At 48.8% G+C, this 21,853-nt stretch overlaps 1 pseudogene; it reads left to right on the top strand.

Moving 5' to 3' along the window:
• Positions 1 to 5,331: 5,331 nt before the first annotated feature.
• LOC123374129 lies at positions 5,332 to 11,493 on the top strand (annotated as a pseudogene).
• The last annotated feature ends 10,360 nt before the right edge of the window (positions 11,494 to 21,853 follow it).

Here is a 21,853-nt window from a genome sequence, read left to right as displayed (position 1 = left end):
CCTTTCTCATATCAAAGAGCTTTTTTTATCAGACAGACCTAGAGGGAAGACACAGGTGGCTGGCCCCTTTAAGGGAAGTGAGTCCAGCTCCCCTTGCTGGCACAGGTGAATTCCAAGTGGATTTGATTAAGAGGGTGGGGCAGCAGCTGAGGCTAATAAATGAGAGGAAGACAGCTGTGATTGGGGAGGAGACCTTCCTGAGACAGACAGCCAGGGCTGGGAGGCTGAAGAGGGCTTAGGCGGACTGCAGTGGGAAGAGGTGCTGAGCATTCCCAGGCAGAAGCTTGGAAGCCCCGAAGTCTGGCAAAGACTCCTGCTGGAAGGGCTGGGTTGGCTGTTCTGTTAGAAGACCAGATGGGGAACAACGGAGAGTCGGGAGTGGCAGAAGACACTGAAGCTGGGGTATAAAGTGTGTCGCTGGACTGTATTTTGGTACTTCTACAGACACTGTGTATTGGGGGGGATACCTGGAGGGGGTTTGGGGCTTTCAAGGACAACTTGCACTTTGTGGGATAATAAAGTGGCCCCAGGTAGGGGTAATATTGGATTCCAGGAGGACTTGTGGTGGAGTCTTTGAGGAGCCTGAGAGGGGAAACTGAGGCAGTAACAGTGGCATTATTGTGCTAAGCCACCAGGGGATGCTTTGAGTTGAGGGAGAATCATAACAGAGGGCAAGACTGTGGCTTTAAGCCACTGCCTGCTTTAGGGTGGAAGGAGTGAGGATGGGCTGCACCCCACCAGCTGTTCCCATAGGGATTGTTACAAGCCAATTGCCTCTGAGAGTACTGGGAGAGCGCATCTGGATTCCCCCTACTGTTACTCACACCTCTTGTCAACTATTGGAAATGGGCCATCTTGATTGTCACTACAAAAGTATTTTTTCTCCTGCTGCTAATAGCCCACCTTAATTGATTACTCTCGTTATAGTTGGTATGGCAACACCCATTTTTTCATGTTCTCCGTGTATATTTATCTTCCTACTGTATTTTCCACTGCATGCATCTGATGAAGTGGGTTTTAGCCCACGAAAGCTTATGCTACAATAAATCTGTTAGTCTCTAAGGTGCCACAAGTACTCCTTGTTCTTTTTGTCTCCACATTGTGGTTGAATGTCTAGTGAATTTGCTAAGGATCACCACAAAAGCTGACCCCTCTGGAAGCTTGCTGGATTCACATGTGTGATTCTGACATTCCTAACTTGACATCAAACACGTTTCAAGGTGCTTTTCAACAGCTCACAGGCTCCTGTGGCCCATGTTTCACCAAGTTCTTTCATATAAATCTCATTTAAAGTCTCTAGTTCAATCTGTTATGTAGTAAGGCCATAGCAAAAAAGCACAGAAGGAATTTCTAAATATCTATTTTTCTCCCCATGGTCCTGTGACTTTGAAACAGCTTGTTTCAATAACTTCAAATTTGGTCAGATATTATCAGCTGGCTATGGGCCACATATGCCAAATTTGAAACTCCATGGGGGGAGGAGAGGGATTAGAGGAGAAGAAGGCAAAATTGGATTTACATTGGAAAGCAAGTCTCATCTTCAGCTAGGGTGTGGTTCATTCTGCTTCATAATGCATGTCTAATGAAAAGGAAATGAGGGTATAACCTGGGAGTTTAGAGAGGTTTCCGGTCAGTCATAATCATTTTCAGTGAAGACTTGCATGTACCCCTCTGCCCCCAAAAAGTACACAAATTTATATATATATATATATATATATATATATATATATATATAGGGGCTGTCAATCGCAGAAAATGCATGTCATAGAATCATTGACTTTAAGGTCAGAAGGGACCATTATGGTCATCTAGTCTGACCTCCCGCACAATGCAGGCCACAGAATCTCACTCACCCACTCCTGTATCAAACCTGTGCCTGAGCCATTGAAGTCCTCAAATCATGGTTTAAAGACTTCAAGGTGCAGAGAATCCTCCAGCAAGTGACCTGTGCCCCACATTGGTACTGAGCTTAAATAATTCCTCTCCCTCCCTGGTATTTATCCCTCTGATACATTTATAGAGAGCAATCATATCTCCCCTCAGCCTTCTTTTGGTTAGGCTAAACAAGCCGAGCTCTTTGAGTTATTAACGTGTTTGTTATTTTTTTTAGCAAGCATTAATTGCACACCTCTAGAGATGGGACTCAGTGATGGTCAGGCAGCGAGGGAGGCATGATCTCTGGCAATTTGGGAGAGCCAGTTAAACACCTTCTGGGGGGCGGAAAAAGGAGCCCGTCCCCAGCCACCTGCACAATCCCCTCCCAGCTGGACAGGGCCAGCCTGAAGGGTGAGCAAGGAAGCCACCGCCCAATGCGCCATGCTCAGGGGGATGCTGCTGTGTGCCTCCGGAGCAGGGGAGTCTCTCCTCCTGCCACCCTGCTCCACTGCTGCTCCTGTCTCCTCCCCACAAGGAGCCACCTGTGACCCTTCACCTCATATTCTTAATAGAAATATGGTTATGATATGAATATGGCATTACTAAGAAGTACTTTATGCAAGATGGCTCATGTAAGATATAATTGGAAAGGTTATGATTTACTGAATGTGATTATCCAATTTGTATGCACGTATCATTTCTGTATCTGAAGCTAGGAATATTGACCATGTATCTGTATTTCAAATGTGCTACTTTGGGTGACACCCACAACTAGCCCTTCAGGTACAACCATGAAAAAGCCAGACAGGGCTGATGGTCCATCAGCGCAGACAATGGACTGCGAAACAGCTTAGTCTTCCCATTGATGCACCGAACAGCCTGCAAGTAATGGCTGCTATGACCCTGCAGAGACATGTGACTGAGTCACCTGGTACTGGACCCCCATCTTGGAATGCCAGTGTTTTTCCACTGAAAACAAATGGTTCCCGCCATACACAAAAGCTATATAAGTCAGGGGAGTGACGCCATTGAGGTTCTCCTCTGCCTCCCTTCCCACTGGGAAACACCTGGAAACAAGAAGTGAACTGTGGGGAGAAGAGCTGAAGGGTATCTAGCCTGTGAGTAATAATACCTGAAGTTTCAAGCTGCAGGCCAATGCAGCTGGCTTTCAAGAATCTTTGCAATCTGTCTGAAACAACATTTAGGGTGAGAAATTACTAGTTGTAGCCAATTTCTTTAGTGTATTAAGTTTAGTCTCATGTTTTCTTTTATTTGCTCAGTAATTTGCTTTGTTCTGTTTGCTATCTTTTATAATCACTTAAAATCTGCCTTTTATAGTTAATATATTTGTTTTGTTTATTATTAAATCCAGTTTGTGCAATTTCTAACTGGGGGGGTGGGCAAAAAGTTGTGCATCTCTCTCTTCACATTGAGAGAGAGGGTGAATTTTTATGAGCTTGTGCTGTGCAGATTTTTTTATACAGCGCAAGACAATATACCCTTGGGTCTGCTCTCCCGGGGAGGTGGGCACCTGAGTGCTGGGGCAGGTCCCTTAAGCTGAGTCTTCCCAGAGCTGATCTCAGTGTCTGTGGCTTTCTGCAGCTGGGTGTGGACCTGCCTGTGTGCGTTCTAGAGGAGGCTTAAGAGGCTGGCTCAGAAGACAGGGTAAAGGGGGGCCAGGCGGGCAGAATAGGTGGGCTCAGTGGTAACTCAGTACATCAGGTGGCACCTTAAGGAGGGGTCCAACCCGTCACACCACCCCTGGCCAAGCTGCTCCAGTAGTTAAAAGAGAAAAAGCCTCCAGCCTGCCAGACCTATTAGCACAACACTGAAACTGTTAAAGAGCCATTCAAGGGGTAATGAAGCCATTTAACAGGCATTTGCCAACTCCCAGGTATACACTGTGAGTTTCTGAATTTACTGACAAAAACAGTTGTGCATTACTGTAATATGTAGTCAGGACATGTCGGTCTACAGGACCTTAGTTTAAAATTTGCTTTAAAAGTATTTCATTAGTGAGTTGGTGAAGATCATAAAATCATATCTCTGAAAAATCCTTGCATAGATTTTTAGATGCACAATCATCTTTAGCCTTAAATGCTTGGATTGTCAGACGTATAGTTTTTTAAATAAATCCTTTGAAAGACCACCCTTATCTAAAATACACATTTTAATTACTATAGTCGTCCTGTCCTTTCTGTCCATCCATTTCTCCCTTCATCCCCTCTTCCCCACCTCCATTGAAGAGAGCCCTTAAAGGGACAACAGCCCTTTCCTTCCAGATAGCTGGACAAAGAGTTTACCTTTCTTTACTTCTGAATATCTGATTAACTAGTTTTAAGAGAACCCTCCAGCAAAATCAGTACCTTAGTAAGATATAAAATCCTTTGTTATGCCTAAAATCTTTGGAAACATATTTTTTAAAGTTGGTGAAATTTCATAAACCTGTGTATTGTTATGGAGATCACACACAGTAAATTAGTGTTCCTTTTTTCTAAAAGCAATGAACATTGTTATGAACACACTAAACCTCTGTGACTGATTAATTTAAAATGTCTGTTTCAATGAGTTAAATATGTAGTAATCTGGAATGATTACTTTATGAAGGCTTAAGAGTACATTTAAAATATAAAATCAGCTTAGAAATACTGATTACGAAAATGTAAAACAGAGAAGAGCTGCATCATGTGTTCCATAATATTTAATGTTGTATTCAGCAAGACAGCTTACTCACCCTTACTACAAAGTTTTTGCAAATATATGTCTGACAAACTTCAGGGGCATATCAGAAAACCTCTGACTAACATTTTTTATTCCCAAGTTTAGTGCTTTTAATTAGGTACCTTCTGCATGTCCATTCTGCGTGAGGGAGAGAGTACAGGAGTCTCTGCGGGGAACTGTTACTCTCTGCCACCATGAGACAGGTCAGGCATCTTGTTATTCTTTCTGCCTTGTCCCTCTACCCCTGCCCCCGCCAGGCTGCAAGCTCAGGCTGCTGTTGGGCATAGGGGCACCAGTTTAATAATACTGCATAGTGCCCCATAAATCCTAAGGACGGTCCTGGGCGGCGCCAAAAAGTGGTGCCTTGGCTCAGCAGGGAGGAGCTGCCTTCCGGAGGCACCGGAGAGCCAGAGTGTCAGCTTGCCCCAGCCATGGAGGAGCCGGCGCGGTGCAGGGGGGCAGGAGCCCTGCAAAGGCGGCGGCACCGCTAGCGGGGAGCAGCTGCGCCCTCCGCCCCTCCTGCCCAGGCTGCAGCCTGGCGCCCCCCCCCGGGGGCTCTTGCAGGCTGCAGCAGATGCATGCGGGCAGAGGCCCCCGAGTGCTCCCCAGCTCCACCCTCGCCACACTCGGGCTCTGCGGCTCCCGGTCATGTGAGCCGCTGCTGGAGCACGGGACCCTGAGCCTGCTCTGGGAGAGGCAGCGGTAGCTCACACTCCCGGGAGCCACAGAGCCCGAATGCGGTGAGAGGGGAACTGGGGGGGCGCACGGGGGCCACCGCTCGCATGCATCCGCTGCAGGAGCCCCGGGGGGGGGTGCCCGGTCACAGCCTGGGCAGGAGGGGCAGGGGGGCGTGGCTGCTCCCCGCTAGCGGTGCCGCCGCCTTTGCGGGGCTGTTGCTCCCCTGCACCATGCCGACTCCTCCATGGCTGGGGCTCGCTGCTGCCGCAAGTGGGACGCTCTGGCTCTCTGGTGCCTCCGGAAGGCGGCTCCTCCCTGCCGAGCTGCTGCAGCGGCCCAGGCCCGGCAAAGCAAGTGAGTGGACTCGGGGCAGGGGCCGCTGGGATGGGGTGGGGAGGGCTCACAGGGGGGCTGTGCACCCTCCAGGGGAGTTCGGGGGGAGGGGGAACCTGGTCTAGGGAGCAGCCCCTTGGCACGGCTGGCCCCTGGGCAGGCTGGCCGTTGGGGTCTATAAAGGCTCATTGGGATTTGCCCCTCAATGAACCGATGTGCAGGGAGAGGGGGTGCAAGGTAGAAGTTTCACCTAGGGCACAAAATATCCTTGCACCGGCCCTGGGAACAGAGGGACCCTGTCTGCTGCTGAGCTGCTGCTGCTGGCTCAGGAGTGAATGCTGCCAACAGCAGCTGCTACTGCCTGAATAAGCATTCAGGCTCCTGAGTCCTCTGCTTAAAGAGAAAGTGCTCCCCCCCCGACCCCCAACACACACACACTTTCTCAAACCAAACCAAAAACTGAAATGGTGCCCCACTGAGCATGGAAAGGGCTGCAGCTGGGCCATGGGCTCTGGCAAGTTGCAGCCCCCATGCAATAGCACGGAGCCCACCTTGAGTCACAGACCGAGCGCCAGGCACCACAAGCTGCAGCAGCAGTGCAGAAGCAAGAGTAGCAATACACCATGTACCATGCCACCTTTCCTTCTGTGCTGCTGCTGGCGGCTGCACTGCCTTCAGAGCTGGGGCTCTCAACCAGCACCAGCTGCCTAGTGTTTAATTTGTGCCAGGACTGAGCCCCAGCACCTCTTTTGATACAAATTAAGCACTGCGGGAAGGCAGTGAGATCTGGGGGTGATGGAGGGTTGGCAAGCCTGGGGAGCCCATGGTGGCCAGGAGTGAGGGATGGGGGAGCCCACAGGGGCCGAGGCACTGGTCTTCTATTATTGTTTAACAGTGCAATTAAAACTGTGATTAATCGTGACTATTTTTTTAATTTCATGATTAATCGCAATTATTTTTTCAATTGTTTGACAGCCCTAATACACACATACACACACACACAAAATACAGTGGTGTCTAGTGGTTCCAGCTGAGATCAGGGTCCCATTGTGCTAGATTGAGTCCTGCACATAGCAAGGGACAGTCTCTGCTCCAAAGGTCTTACAATCAAAATAGAGGCGGCTGGAGATTCAAAAAGGCTGAATGGATTACCCATTATCACTGAAGTCTGCTGTAGCACCAGGAATTAAACCCAGATTGCTCGAGTCCCAGTCCTGGGCCTCCTTACCCATAAAGCCATCCTTCTTCCCACATCAATCCAGTTTAGCTCCCAAGATGAAGGGCACTAGGAAAGTATGTGGTACTGTTATTTTTCACTATAGTGCAAGCACATAAACCATGTGCATTTATAAAAGGCACAGCAGCTTTTACACTGAGATGGTAAATCAAAAGTGACAGACATTTCTCACATTGTCCTTGGATGTATTTGTTTGGAAGTTGCTCTGTTGAGGTTCTGGGGTTGGTTGGTTTGTTTGCCTGAGATGGAATATCACAGTTTCCAGCAGGCTCTCTCGGCCCAGGAAATGTCTCCTCTGCAGTGGAAATATCCGTATCCTAACAACTACACAAAACAATAGTGAAGTGTAACTAACTGTGAATGGCAGTGCACTGCTGACAAGCTCTGACCATTAACATTTTCCTTTGTTGAGCTCAGCAGGCGAAATGCAGCTAACAGAAGCCGTCTGCTGCGCTGAGCACTCACAAGGATTTCATTGTGAGCGCACAACAGAAAAAGGAGGGTGGCTCGCTCAGAAAATACAACCTTCTGTGTCGGATTATTTCCTTACACATTAATTGTGGGGAAGTGTCTTTAGAAACATGATGCTTTTTACGCTGAGCTCCTTGAGGTCTGGCACCGCAGAAGGTGAAATAATTGAGATGAATAGGGCCAAAATTTGCCCTCCGATCTTGTTAATGTCATTAGATTTGCATGGGTGTATCTGAGGCCAGAAATTAGCCCATGTGTATGTAACTGAGCCCACTTGAGATATCAGTGAGGTTTGAATGCAGGATCTCATGTGCTATAAGATGAGCTAAAGGTGTAAGGGTGACATGTCCCGCCTGATCGATTCTCTGCCATTGTAGGGGCTTCAGGCACTGCTGGTACCTTGGTCTCTGCCATCTCTGCCTGTGGCTCACAGTTTAGTCACCTGAGGGCTGAAATGCTTTGTCATTTGGCTTAGCATAGGGGTGTCTGGGTGAAATGTAAGGGCCTGTGTTACACAGGAAGTCAGAGTGGATGATCTAATGGTCCCTTCTGATCTTAAACTCTGTGAAATCAACAAGCATCTCAGTGCCCTAGACATTTCTGATTGTGTCAAGGCAGTCTGGCAGCTGTGGAGGGTTATCCCCGCTTTACAGATGGGGACCTGAGGCACAGAGAGATGAAGTGGCTGGGCCAAGCTCACACAGGAAGTCTCTGGGAGACTCCAGAATGAGCCCCCTGGCTGGGATCCCAGCTCACTCCCTTCATCACAAGACTCTGTGCCTGGATTTTCAGTAATCGCTCTTCAGTCTAGCAGAGAAATGTCTAGCATGATCCAATGGCTGGAAGTTGAAGTTAGACACATCAGACCGGAAATAAGGTGGATTTTTTTAAACTCTGAGCGTAATTAACCATAGGAATAACTTACCAAAGGTCATGGTGGATTCTCCATCACTGATAATTTTTAACCGAAGGTTGGATATTTTCCTAAAAGATCTGCTCTAGGAATTATTGTATGGAAGTTCTATGACCAATGTTACACAGGAGGACAGACTAGATGATCCTGGCTTTAGAATCTATGAAATTAGAATGATGACACTTAACCAAGCCTGATGAAAGGACATAACTACAGTTACCAAGTTATAGGCTTCCCTAAAAGAAGCTAGAACAGTATTCATCAGCAGGCAGATCCTTAACTGGTGTAGATGAGTGGCTCCATTGAAGTCAATGGAGCTGTGTGGATTTACAATAGATAAGGACCTGGCCTATCCGGTTCAATCAAAACAACAATGTGAAAAGAAAGTTAAGGTTGCCTGGTGATGCATTTTAAAAAAACACACCACAACTCCAAGCTGCAAATGCTGCAGTATCACTATGGGAAGGGGTAGTGCTTTGGATTGTTACTGGAGAACACTGCAGTACTTTTTTTAAAATATAAAGGTAACATTTTTCAAACATAAAAATGTACAGAAAGCAAAGCAAAACCGGCACTCAGTGAGTTATAGAGAGTCTGTGCAGGGCAGTCAGAGCCATAATCCAAACCCCACTTACAGAAAAGAGCCCTACTGTATGCTCCTGAAAATATTGACGTTTGAAATCCGAAGCACATGTGATGCATTAATGTGAAACAGGGATTACATACATGCTGCTCATTGCCCTGCAGCTCAGGAAAAGTCCTTATGTAATGAAGAACTGAAAGACTTATGAGGGAATCCAATGGACTGTTATCGTGTAAAAATACCAGCCCTCTCCAAAGTCAACTCGCAGTTGCTCAAATATATGCCGGTATGTGTTTTGTTTTCCAGCAGGTCTGAGAGAGAAGGAGCCCCATTCATGTCAGCTCCTGGTAATCTCATACCTACAGCTCGGGGTGTGTGAATGAAACAGTGACTTAGGAAAGTCACTGCTTTTCTTTCCAGTCAATTCTCAACCATATAAAACCCACCGCCAGAGAGCCAAACACACTCAAACAATGACAGTCAGTTTTGTCAATTACAGAAACGTTGTGTAGGCAACAAGAAGGGAATGTTTCATCCAACGAGGGGCTCCGCTTCTGGGTGTTTCTCCTGTCAGAAAAAACCCAAATCATTTCTTGATGCTCCGTATTTTTTTCTGTTAATAACCAGCTGAATCCCATAAACTTCAATCTCACGCCTGGCTGATGCCAGCAGTGACTCTTTAATCAACGCCAAATGAGCGAAAGAGAATAACAATGCTTGGCGCTCGCAGGGTGCCAAAGAGTCACTGTCGAAAATAGCACTTGATCCAGCGTAGATAGAAGAGCGGCAAACCCAGCTTTCTCAGAGCCCTCTGCTAATGTCTTAACCGAGCAAATCTCCCAGTGACTTGGCCTGAAGTCAATCCGAGTTTTGCTTAGGAAAAAAGCGCTGAAGAGGACCTTCATACTAGAGAAGCTTTCAGATGTATCAGAATTAAGGCCCACTCCCAGCATCTTGTGAGGCCTTGGTGTCTTTAGTGTTTCCTGTCCCATATATCATCCTACAGGGACGGTGGGACTAGGATATGATTGCCATAAGCAATACAATCTTCTGCTTCTGTGAGGTCCCTGATCATGGCAGGGAAGTCATGGAGTGGATGTGGGACATGCTTTATATGTTTGGATACAGTTTGCATCTGTGTAGCAGAGCGAGGGGCTATTTTGGGCCACTCAAATTTCTGTGGCAAGGCTGGCAGGACCCAGGTGTGCTTCTGTATTGCCCAGAGCCTTTGGAGAACCCACAAGATCAACAGGGCTCCTTGATATGGTGTCTGACAACACTAGGGACTTGTGCTCCCTATTCAGCAATAGTTTAGATCTCATGTCATTTAGGTGCAGAGGCAAAGCTCTCCAGAGCCAGTCCCTGGAGGCTGCCTGCTTGCAGAAGACACAGGCAAGCACAATGCCTCTTCTGAGGCTAGGGCAGAGCTCTTACGTCTCCCTTCCGGGTGTGCAGCCTGTATTTCCCCAAGCTACACTGGGCACAGTCCCACAGCTATAGGCCCAGACCCTTGGTGCTAAGTGGTGGTCAATGCTGGCATTTCCGTAACCCACTCAGGGTTACACTCTGTCCCCCTCTAGTGGTGGCGGGGCTACACAGCTACAGCCATGGCTAACACAGCTGGGTTTTTAGTTCCCCCGCGTAGGTCTGAAAGGAGGAGGAGCAAGTTCCCTGTACCTGTTTCTCCCTGTTTGGCCCTCCAGGGCAGACCCTGAGTTACGGCCAATACACCTGCTCTCATCTGAGATCTATAAAGAGGGAGATTTGGGGAGGAAAAACAACAAGAGCCCATGAAGTGCCAATGAACTGTGTTGGGCTTGGAGTGCCTCCTTTGACGAGACAGGGACCGTGAGTCTGTCTGCCATTCTGAATTACTTCTGTCTAAGCCGGGATTCTAATTGTTACTCAACAGGTGTGCTCTTGCTATATGAGATCACAATGGCCCCATAGCATCTTGCACGGCTTTGGCTATGACATATGTTTGTCCTTTTTAGGCTGGAGTTTTCAAAAGGAGTTAAGGGAGGTAGGCCCAGATCCTGAAGGTATTTAGGTGCCTAACCCCCATAGGAATCAATGTAGGTGCCTAAATACCTTTGAGATTTTGGGCACCTAGCTTCCCTTTAATTTCAGTGGGATTTAGATGCCTATCACCCATGGCCTCCTTTGAAAATTCCAGTTTAAAACACAGAGGCATCGGAGGGAGTGCCCATGCTGGGCCTGAATCTGGGAGTCAGACAGAGCCAATGCATGTGCAGCTGAGAGGACCAGTTCTGGGCAGCAGGGAGTAACTGGCCTTCAGGAGACCTGCGCCAGCCAAGTCCACTTCTGGCCCCAAGAAGGGATCCAAGGAAGTGGTTTCCAAGACCCAGAAGAAGGGGGATAAGAAGCAGGAGCAGGAAGGAGAGTTACTCCATCTCTATATGCAAGGTGCTGAAGCAGGTTCCCCCAACACTGGCACCTTTGCCAACACCATGGGCATCATGATTGCTTTTGTCAGGGATGGTTTTGAGCACATCAGCAAGGAGACGTCCCCTCTGATGCTTTTCAACAATTGCTCGACAACTGCTTCCCCGGGCGAACCACACAACCGTGCATCTGCTGCTGCCGCCGCCGGGGTTGCTAGCCAAGCTAGTCATACCCAAGGCCACCAAGGCCATCACCAAGTTCACGAGCTCCAGGTAACCAGAAGCCCCTGGCTAGTAGTGTTACGAACAACAAGAAGGAACTCTATAAACATACCAGGAACAAATGAAAGCCTAGCAATGGTACAGGTCTGCTATCAGATGAGGATGGTAAAATTGTCAATCGTGATGCAGAAAAGGCAGTAGTATTCAATATACATCAGTGTTTCTCAAACTGTGGTCGCCGCTTGTGTAGGGAAAGCCCCGGCTGGCTGGGCCAATTTGTTTACCTGTCCCGTCTGCAGGTCCGGCCGATCGCAGCTCCCACTGGCTGCGGTTTGCTGCTCCAGGCCAATGGGAGCTGCTGGAAGTGGTTCGGGCAGAGGAACTTACTGGCCGCCGCTTCCAGCAGCCCCCATTGGCCTGCAGCATTGAACCGCGGCCAGTGGGAGCCATGATCGGCCAGACCTGTGGACGGGGCAGGTAAACAAACTGGCCCGTCCCGTCAGGGGCTTTCCCTACACAAGCGGCGACCCCAGTTTGAGAAACACTGCAATACATAGTTTTGTTCTGCATTCAGAAAGAAGCAGGATGGTGTATTCATACCTTGCCATGATAACAAACTACTTTCCACTACATCAGTAACTAGGGAGGCTGGTAAGCAGCAGCTATTGAAGTTAAACCTTTTTAAATGTGCAGGACCCAAGAGTATCAAACGAATTGGTCGACAAAATCTGAATCATTAATGCTGACTTAAAAAACTCTTGAACTACTGGACTAGAGGACTACAAAAAAGGTTAGGCAAAAATATTATTATAAAGAAGTTATGAGCTTGAGGTAGGTATTGCTGGGGGAGATTCTCTGTCCTGTGTTACACAAGAGGTCAGTCTAGATTATCATAATTGTCCCTTCTAGTCTTAAAATGTATGAATCTGTGAAACTTGAGCTAAAGCACTTCACAGATTTTTTCCAGTGTTGCTTATACTAACATATGAAAGAAAGAAAGAATGTAGGAAGGGAATGATCAGGGTGGTAAATAGCCAACTTTGTTGTAAAGCAAAGGGCAATTGTAAATTGAAGAGAACTCTGTATTGGAGTTGGCTCATTCCCTAAAGTATGAGGGTTTATATCCCTCATAATTTCCCCTGGATGTTCTCATTATTCTTATAAATATGTCTTTTTTTTAATTCTAGTAAACTTTTAGTCTCCACGACATCTTGTGGCAGTGAGTTCCACAGGTTGTTTATTCACTATATAAATTTTCCTTTGTTCACTTTTAAAAGTATTGCCTTTCAGTCTTCTCTTCCTTGTCCTATGAGTCAGGGTTAATAGGAGTGCCCAGTTTACCTTCCCTAAACCATTCATCAGTTTGTAGACTGCTGTCATGTCCCTACTTCCTCAAACCTTCTCTAAACTAAACAATCCATATTTTTTCAGTCTCATGTGAGAGTCACCCTAGCCCTATAATCATATTTGTGATTTATTTGTGGACAGCTGATGAACTGAAAAAGAAGCAAAAATCGCTGCATCAGTGATTTGTTGTGAATTCCTAGCCCAGCTCTGCAAGAGACAAATGTAGGAGGAGAGAGACCCTCAGGGGCACAGAAAGAAGGAGATACAGAGGAAGACTATTACAGAGCTCTGGAGCTATAGAGGAGAAAGCTCCCACACCAGCAAGGGAATGACTGTCTGTGGGGACAAATGTTAGGTGTGTGGGACCACGGCTGCCGAGAGCGGGTTCGAGCCGTGGTGAAAAAAAAATTTTGGGCCCCCCCAGCAAGGGTGGACCAGCTAAACAGGGCCGGGGAAGCCAGGCCCCGGGCCCCAGGCCTCCTTCTGGACCACTGGTCCCCAGTAATTTGTACTGCCCCCCGTCGTTGGCCCTGTGTGGGACGAGCAAAGAGTGGGATAGGCAAAGTCCCACATACCAGGGGGAGCAAGAGAAGCTGTGGGCCACACACAAAGGGGAATCTGGTGTGGTGTGGCCTGCATCTGAAAGGGGCTGGGATGGAGCAAAAGCCCATGTGCAAGTAGGGGTAGGAGCCTGGCCTGCGTACAGAGAATCATAGAATCATAGAATCTCAGGGTTGGAAGGGACCTCAGGAGGTCATCTAGTCCAACCCCCTGCTCAAAGCAGACCAAACCCAACTAAATCATCCCAGCCAGGGCTTTGTCAAGCCTGACCTTAAAAACCTCTAAGGAAGGAGATTCCACCACCTCCCTAGGTAACCCATTCCAGTGCTTCACCACCCTACTAGTGAAAAAGTTTTTCCTAATATCCAGCCTAAACCTCCCCCTCTGCAACTTGAGACCATTACTCCTTGTTCTGTCATAGGGTACCACTGAGAACAGTCTAGATCCATCCTCTTTGGAACCCCCTTTCAGGTAGTTGAAAGCAGCTATCAAATCCCCCCTCATTCTTCTCTTCTGCAGACTAAACAATCCCAGTTCCCTCAGCCTCTCCTCATAAGTCATGTGCTCCAGCCCCCTAATCATTTTTGTTGCCCTCCACTGGACTCTCTCCAATTTATCCACATCCTTCTTGTAGTGTGGGGCCCAAAACTGGACACAGTACTCCAAATGAGGCCTCACCAGTGCTGAGTAGAGGGGAATGATCACATACCTTGATCTGCTGGAAATGCCCCTACTTATACAACCCAAAATGCCATTAGCCTTCTTGGCAACAAGGGCACACTGTTGACTCATATTCAGCTTTTCGTCCACCATAACCCCTAGGTCCTTTTCTGCAGAACTGCTGCCCAGCCATTCGGTCCCTAGTCTGTAGCAGTGCATGGGATTCTTCCCGTCCTAAGTGCAGGACTCTGCACTTGTCCTTGTTGAACCTCATCATATTTCTTTTGGCCCAATCCTCTAATTTGTCTAGGTCCCTCTGTATCCTATCCCTACACTCCAGCGTATCAACCACTCCTCCCAGTTTAGTGTCATCTGCAAACTTGCTAAGGGTGCAGTCCACACCATCCTCCAGATTGTTAATGAAGATATTGAATAAAACCGGCCCCAGCACCGACCCTTGGGGCACTCCACTTGATACCGGCTGCCAACTAGACATGGAACCATTGATCACTACCCGTTGAGCCCGACCATCTAGCCAGTTTTCTATCCACCTTACCGTCCATTCATCCAGCCCATACTTCTTTAACTTGCTGGCAAGAATACTGTGGGAGACTGTATCAAAAGCTTTGCTAAAGTCCAGAAATAGTACATCCACTGCTTTCCCCTCATCCACAGAGCCGGTTATCTCGTCATAGAAGGCAATTAGGTTAGTCAGGCATGACTTGCCCTTGGTGAATCCATGCTGACTGTTCCGGATCACTTTCCCCTCCTTTAAGTGGTTCAGGATTGATTCCTTGAGGACCTGTTCCATGATTTTTCCAGGGACTGAGATGAGACTGACTGGCCTGTAGTTCCCTGGATCTTCCTTCTTCCCAGAGGAGGAAGGAGAAGACAGGCCCATGGCCCATGTGTGAGGGGGTCGGGACAGGGCATGGCCTATATACAGAGGAGGAAGGAGAGGACAGGGCCACGGCCCGCATGTGAGTGTTGCCAGCTTAGCTACTCTCTCACTAGATTTAGTGACTTTTCGGTTTCTTTAGCGAGAAAATAAGTGTCAAAGTGACTCGTGACAAATCTAGTGACTTTCACTGACAATTACAGTGACATTCAGAGAAAGAAGTCACCAATATCTATAATCACAACATCATTCAAAAGCAGCTCGATAGTGTTAATCCAGTCCATGCTCTTCTTACTACATTCTGTTGCACACCAAGTCAATGTCATTACATCTCAATTGAGCATGTCCTCGGAAGGAATTGCATTCCAGGGCTTCTTGGGCTGAGATCACTATAATCTGCAGGCAAGGAAAAGAAGTTTGTGGAGGCTAATTCAACACTTTGCTAAAGCCAGGTGCACTTTGGAGAGAGCAGCACATTAGCCAGGGCTTGTTTTTACCCAACCATGTTCTTTCTCGCCGCTCCATAGTAGGTATGTGATGCAGGGAAAGATGGCCAATGAAGCAGGCTGGGTGGGAGAGGCAGGTTAGCCAGCGAGGAGAGCTGCACAGATGGAAGGTGGAGTGGGATGAGACAGGGCCACGTACCCCAATTGGGCAGGGGGCATCGTGCCTTCAGGAACAAAGCCCTTACTACAGGATCAAAGGTGGAGCTAGCTTGATTTTGACTCCCCTTTACTCCTTCCCCGGGTTTGGCCTGGGGTTAGCTGTTCAGCTTTTTTCAGAAATCAAACCCTGGAAGTGGGGGGGATTGGGAAGGGATCTGGCTAGCAGATTTTCTTAGCTCCCTGCAGTGCTGAGCTCAGCTCTGTACACTGCGGCCCAGTATGGCTTGGGTTGGTTAATTTTAGCTGAGCTCTTTTTTGCCAGCCTGGATTTGAGTTAACAGGTTAGTGAAAGGGAGAGCCAGAGCCAGGGGAAGAGGGCATTCACCTGACCTGAGCTCGGCACTGCAGGGAGCGCCTGGGTGCTGTTCGGCACTGCTGGGAATCGAAAGATTAAAGACTCAGATTGTGTAGCCAGTGGCAGCTGCAAGGCTGGAGTGTTGCTCGCTGCGGCAAGGTGGGAGCGAGAAAGCCTGGTGATGTCTCTCCGAAAAATCCATGAATGTATTGGGAGGTGAGGGCAGTAGCCACACTTCGCACCCCACTCACTCACATGCTCCACAGGGTTGCCCACTTTCCAATTGTACAAAACCGAACACTCTTGCCCTGCTCCCTGCCCGAGGCCTTGCCCCAGCCCCACCCCTTCTCTGAGGCCCCACCCCCACTCACTCCATTCCCCCCTCCCTCTGTCGCTCACTCTCCCCCACCCTCACTCATTTTCATCGGGCTGGGATGGGGTTGGGGTGCAAGAGGGAGTTTGGGGTGCAAGCTCTGGGAGGGTATTTGGGTGTGGGAGGGAGCTCAGGGCTGGGACAGGAGCTGGAGTGTGGGCTTGGGTGCAGGCTCCGGGAAGGCATTTGGGTGTGGGAGGGGGGCTCAGGGATGGAGCAGGGGCTTTGTGGGAGAGAGTGAGGGCTCTGGCTGGGGGTGCAGGCTCCAGAGTGGGGCCAGAAATGAGGGGTTCTGGCTGCAAGGGGGGCTCCAGTCTGGGGAGTAGGGCCGAGGAGTTTGGAGTGTGGGAAGGGGCTCCTGGCTGAGGCAGGGGGTTGGGGTACGGGCTGGAGGTGTGCACTCTGGGGTGGGACCAGGATGAGGGATTTGGAGTGCAGGAGGGGGTGCCAGGCTGAGGCCAAGGGGTTTGGAGTGCAGTTGGGGGCCGCTGTAAGCTGGGGCAGTGGTTGGAGTGCAAGAGGGGGCTCTGGGCTGGGGCAGAGGGTTGGGGCATGGGAGGGGGTGTGGGCTCTGGGAGGGAGTTTGGGTGCAGGAGGGAACTCAGGAATGGGGCAGGGGGTTGGGATGTGGGAGGGGTGAGGGGTGTAGGCTCTGGACAGTGCTGACATCAGGTAGTTCCCTGGAAGCGGCGACAAATCCCTCCAGCTCCTACGTGGAGGGCAGCGAGGGGGCTCTGCATGCTGCCTCCATCCACAGGTGCCACCCCTGCAGCTCCCATTGGCTACAGTTCCTGGCTAATGGGAGCTGTGGAGCCGGCACTCAGGGTTGGGGCTGCACATGGAGCCCCCTGGCTGCCCCTACACCTAGGAGCCAAGGGACATGTTGCAGCTTCTGGGGAGCCGTGCGGAGCCAGGTAGGGAGCCTGCCAGCTCCGCCAACTGGACTTTTAATGGCCTGATCAACTGTGCTGCAGGGCTTGGGCTCAGCGCTAGGCATCCTTGTCACAAGGCATTCCCTCAGCTACCTGGAGTGCTGCCCCTTACTCACAACACACACCAGTTACACAATCTGGCTCTAGGAAGCCTGGTGTCTGTAGCTAGGGAGAACCTAGGTTTCCCTAACTATTGCATTGAAGGCCTGTAGCTGTAGTAGAGCTGGGTTTCCTGCTCTGGCAGCTATAAGGGGTGAGCATGGGGATAACTGCAGCTCATTAGGCAAGAGGACTTGAAAGCTAAAGCGACCCCAGGGTCTGAGGGCGAGCTACAGGTGTCCTGAGGAGAAGGTGCAATTTGCAGCAGTGACTGTTAGGAGCGTGCACATTCCCAGAAGGTAAGCAGAGGAGGAAGGAGTCGTTTGCATGGCGTATGCCAAGCCAATACGTTGCAAAGCCAGGAGCTGAATGCACAGAACAAGCCGTGCTGTGGCCTTTGTTTTATGAAGCCATTTTGAAAAGGCCTTGGCTACTCTGACATCCTCAGTCAAAATATTGAATCAATTAGTGCCTGTTACATTTCAAATAACTTCCAAACAGCAAAATAGATGTTGGCACAACTCAAAATCTGCTCCCTTTATTGAGCCCTTATATGGCAAACTTCAGTGCAGAGGGAATTCTTAGCAGTAAAGCTATCCATCTGGACTTTTACAATAGAGGTTTGTTCTAACAAACAGGGAAGGGTGGATTGGTGGTTAGAACACAGGGCATGGAGTTCTGGGTCCTGAATTCTAGTCCTGACATTTCCACTTAGTAAGTGCCTTTGTGTAAGTTGTTTAACTGCTTTGTGCTTCCTCATTTTTGTACTATGGGCTACAATGTGTACTATGTAGATCAATGCAGTGATGAGCTGCGAAAAAATTAACAACTGGTTCCCTCCTCCTCACCCCAGGAGGGGATCGTGGCCCTGTCCGCCCTCCAGACTCCTGCCCCATTCAACCTTGATGCCCCTCCCTGGGACCCCTGCCCCATCCACCTCCCTTCCCTGTCCCCTGACTGCCCCCTGCCGCCCCATCCAACCCCTACTCTCATTCCTGATGGCCCCCCGGGACCCCTGCCCCATCCAACCACCCCTTCTCTCTGTCCCCTGTCTGCCTCTGGAACTCCTGCCTCTGCCTGCCCCCCACTGCCCCATCCAACCCCTGCTCCTTCCTGACTGCCCCCCCGGGACCCTTGCCCCCATTCAATCCCCCTGTTCCCTGCCCTCTGACTGCCCTGACCCCTATCCATCCCTCCAAACTCCCCTGCCCTCTTCCAACACCCCCTTCCTGCTCTCTGCCCCCTTACCACACTGGAGGCCGGGCCAAGGGCACTCAGCCAGGGCCGGGCCGAAGCTGCTCGGCCTGGGCCGGGGCTGGGCCGGATCTGGGGCCAGAGCTGCTCGGCCTGGCCCGGGCCAGAGCTGAAGCAGGGGCGCTCGGCCGGAGCCACCTGGCCGGAGCCGGGGCCGGGGCCAGGCCGAAGGCTCTCCACCGGGGCGGGAGCCGCTCGGCTGGGCCCGGGCTGGAGCCGAAGCAGGGATGCTCGGCCGGAGTCGGGGCTGGGCCGAAGTCTCTTGGCCAGAGCCAGGGCACTCGGCTGGGCCCGGGCTGGATTTAAAAGTCCTTTAAAAGTCCTATTAGAACCAGTTGTCCTGCGCGGGAGAACTGGTTCTAAAAGGGCTTCTAAATTTAACAACTGGTTCCTGCGAACTGGCGCAAACCAGCTCCAGCTCACCACTGGATCAATGTTTCTCAAATTGGGGTAGCTGCTTGTGTAAGGAAAGCCCCTGGCGGGCCAGGCCGGTTTATTTACCTTCCCCGTCTGCAGGTCCGGCCGATTGCGGCTCCCACTGGCTGCGGATCGCTGCTCCAGGCCAATGGGAGCTGCTAGAAGCGGCGTGGGCCAAGGGACTTATTGGAAGCAGCCCCCATTGGCCTGGAGCAGTGAACCGCAGCCAATGGGAGCTGCGATCAACCGGACCTGTGGACGGAGCAGGTAAACAAACCGGCCTGGCCCGTCAGGGGCTTTCCCTATACAAGCGGTGACCCCAGTTTGAGAAACACTGAGGTAACACCTACACTGCAAGGAGGGAGGGAGGCTTAATTAATGTTTCTAACGTGCTGTGAGATCCTCAGAGAAAAGACCAAATTTTATTATAATGCTGGCACCCCTACAGCAATGCAAGGTGATTGATAATGATCATCTGCTGATAAGTTACACGTGGCAGAGATAGCAATTGCAGGAAATAGCAGATTTATCAGTTTGCTGGAAATGCCAAAACATTGGGGAAAAATCATTTCAGGCTGACCTGAAAACAAACTTTTTTGAAATGTTTGGCAAATTGAAAAGTAATAAATAAATAAATTAAATGCTTTGGGCAGAACTAAATGCTTTCTTCTGCTTTCAAGCATTTTTAACATTTTAATGTTTTATAAGTAAAGGCATTTTTGGGAAAAAAGTCATTTCAAACAAAAAATTCAAAATGTTTCATTAAAAACTAAACATTTCAACATTTTTGGAATTTCCTTTGATTTTTTCAACTGAACAAAATCAATATGGATTTGCAAAATACTCCAATGTTTTCTAACTGCATTTTTTCACCGAAAAAAAGGTTTTGGTTGAAAAATTTCACCCAGCTTTACTAGAAATGTCTATAGTTAAGGTTGCCCAGTGCTTCTCATTATAAGACTGTTTTCAGTTGCTTATAACAAGGCTTGGTAGAATTTGATTTTTATTTTTTTACAGTTTCAATGGATAATATTGATGTTTATTTCAAGCATTTTTTTATTTATATCAATTTAATTTTTCACAATTGCAGGATATTATGGGGGGATTAAACTAGGGGGATGTCAGACAATAATTATTTAATGATGGTAGATTAAAAAAGCTTTATAACCATTAAAACACAAATAGCTAACATCACCTGTCAACATATACAAAGTAAATATCCTTAAATCAAACCCTATGTTCTCAAGCAGCATTTTTCTTATTTCCTGATAAAAATCTAGTCCTTCAAAGTCTACTTATAACTTAACAAACTTAAACTGCTGGGGCTGAAATTTTCCATGCCAGTTACCTGCCTTACAATTAATTTTTTGGAAAGTTTCAGTAAAAAATATTTCAGCTGTTTCTAAGAACAAGATTCACAAATATCGGTTGGTTTGCCCATGTTCAAAAATTCTTGCAATCATTTCACTGAGAAGTTCTAGCACTCCCCTGCTTTGGAGTAGAGAATGGGAAATTCAGCAGTGGGTTGGCCCTGGTATCAGGAATGTGCCATTTGATTTTTCCGGGGGGGAGGAGGGGGACACCTACCCAAATTTAGCCAAGTTATAGGCCTTTGAAAGACCATTTTGCACATGCTCAGTAGAGATTTCTTAGAGTTTGGCAGCTAAACTCTCTTAAGATTGTCTTCACCAAGCATGTTCCAGCTGAGGGAAGCAGGGGGCTGCTGTTGCAGTAGGCTCCACAATTCTCTCTCTCTCCTGTGCTGTAACACACCTCTTGGTGCCCAGGCAGCATGAAGGAGAAGGCAGCCTGACTTGGATTCAGAGGGGACAAGAATAGGATCTGATGGGGGTGGTTTGTGAAAGGAGGGCATTAGGCCAAGAAGACAGCGGGGGAAGGACTGGAAGCAATTTTGGGGGGAGAAGGAAACTAGCGCTAGGAGCCAGTAGGATAGGGGAAGAATGAGATTGGATGAGAAGCTGTGGAGAGACTGGGACTTTCTAGGGCAGGAGACTGGGACTAGGATGAGGAGCTGAGTGTGTGTGAAGGAAGAGACAGGACAGGGATGGACTGGAGGGGGAAGAGGTGAAGGACTCTGGCTTGCGGGGAACGGGGCAGGAGGGTCTCTAACCACTAGAGCATGCTCCTCTCCAGAACTCGGAATGGAATCCAAAATTCCTGAGTCTCACCATTCCTTTGCTGCTGCCAGCAAATAAGTGTGAAACCCACTGGCAAAGTGTGTTTCATCGCCCTCTAGTGCTGGTCCATAGGGAGGGTGACAACCTACTCCGCTATCAGTTACTCCATTAGCTCAAGTGGCACAGGTGTGTGCAGTGGATCTAAAGGTTCCAGCCCTGCTGGTAACATAAGTGGATATCAATATGGTGCTACATGATGGGATTTCTGGTGTTTCCGTTTGATTTTTTAAAAAAACACCTCTAGAAAATTACACACATAAAATAATGTTAAGATTGCAAAGTCAAGCACCCAGAAGCTAGGAAATGCCAGTATTAAGGCTGCCCAAGCAACCTGAATTTGGTTGATATAGTCTTTTATGCATGATCTTGCACTATTATTTCCACTGGACCCCTGCCTCATTCAGTGCTAAGGGTGGATGATGCTCAAGGAATGAGCAGCTGTTCAGTATTTTGTTTGGCTGTGATGGAGGGACAGACTCTGTTTCCAGGTGTCAATCTGCACCTTCCAGAAGTGACATCCTTGCATAGATCACAATACCCATGATGTTTCCCAATGGCTCTGTGTTCCCACAGGAAGGTATTGAAGTTCTCTAGGGCCTCTGCTCCTGTCCTATGTAACAGTGGGAAGATTTCACTCTAGTTTCTCTGCAAAATCATATTCTTCCAGGAAAATCTGGAACTGCTGCGACCCCCTGCTCCTGGCCTCTGCCAAGTTC

Source organism: Mauremys mutica, chromosome 7, assembly GCF_020497125.1.
Source record: "Mauremys mutica isolate MM-2020 ecotype Southern chromosome 7, ASM2049712v1, whole genome shotgun sequence".
In the NCBI taxonomy this organism is placed as follows: domain Eukaryota; kingdom Metazoa; phylum Chordata; order Testudines; family Geoemydidae; genus Mauremys; species Mauremys mutica.
The sequence above is the reverse complement of the archived record's forward strand: the minus strand, read 5'-3'. Positions and strand labels throughout refer to the sequence as shown.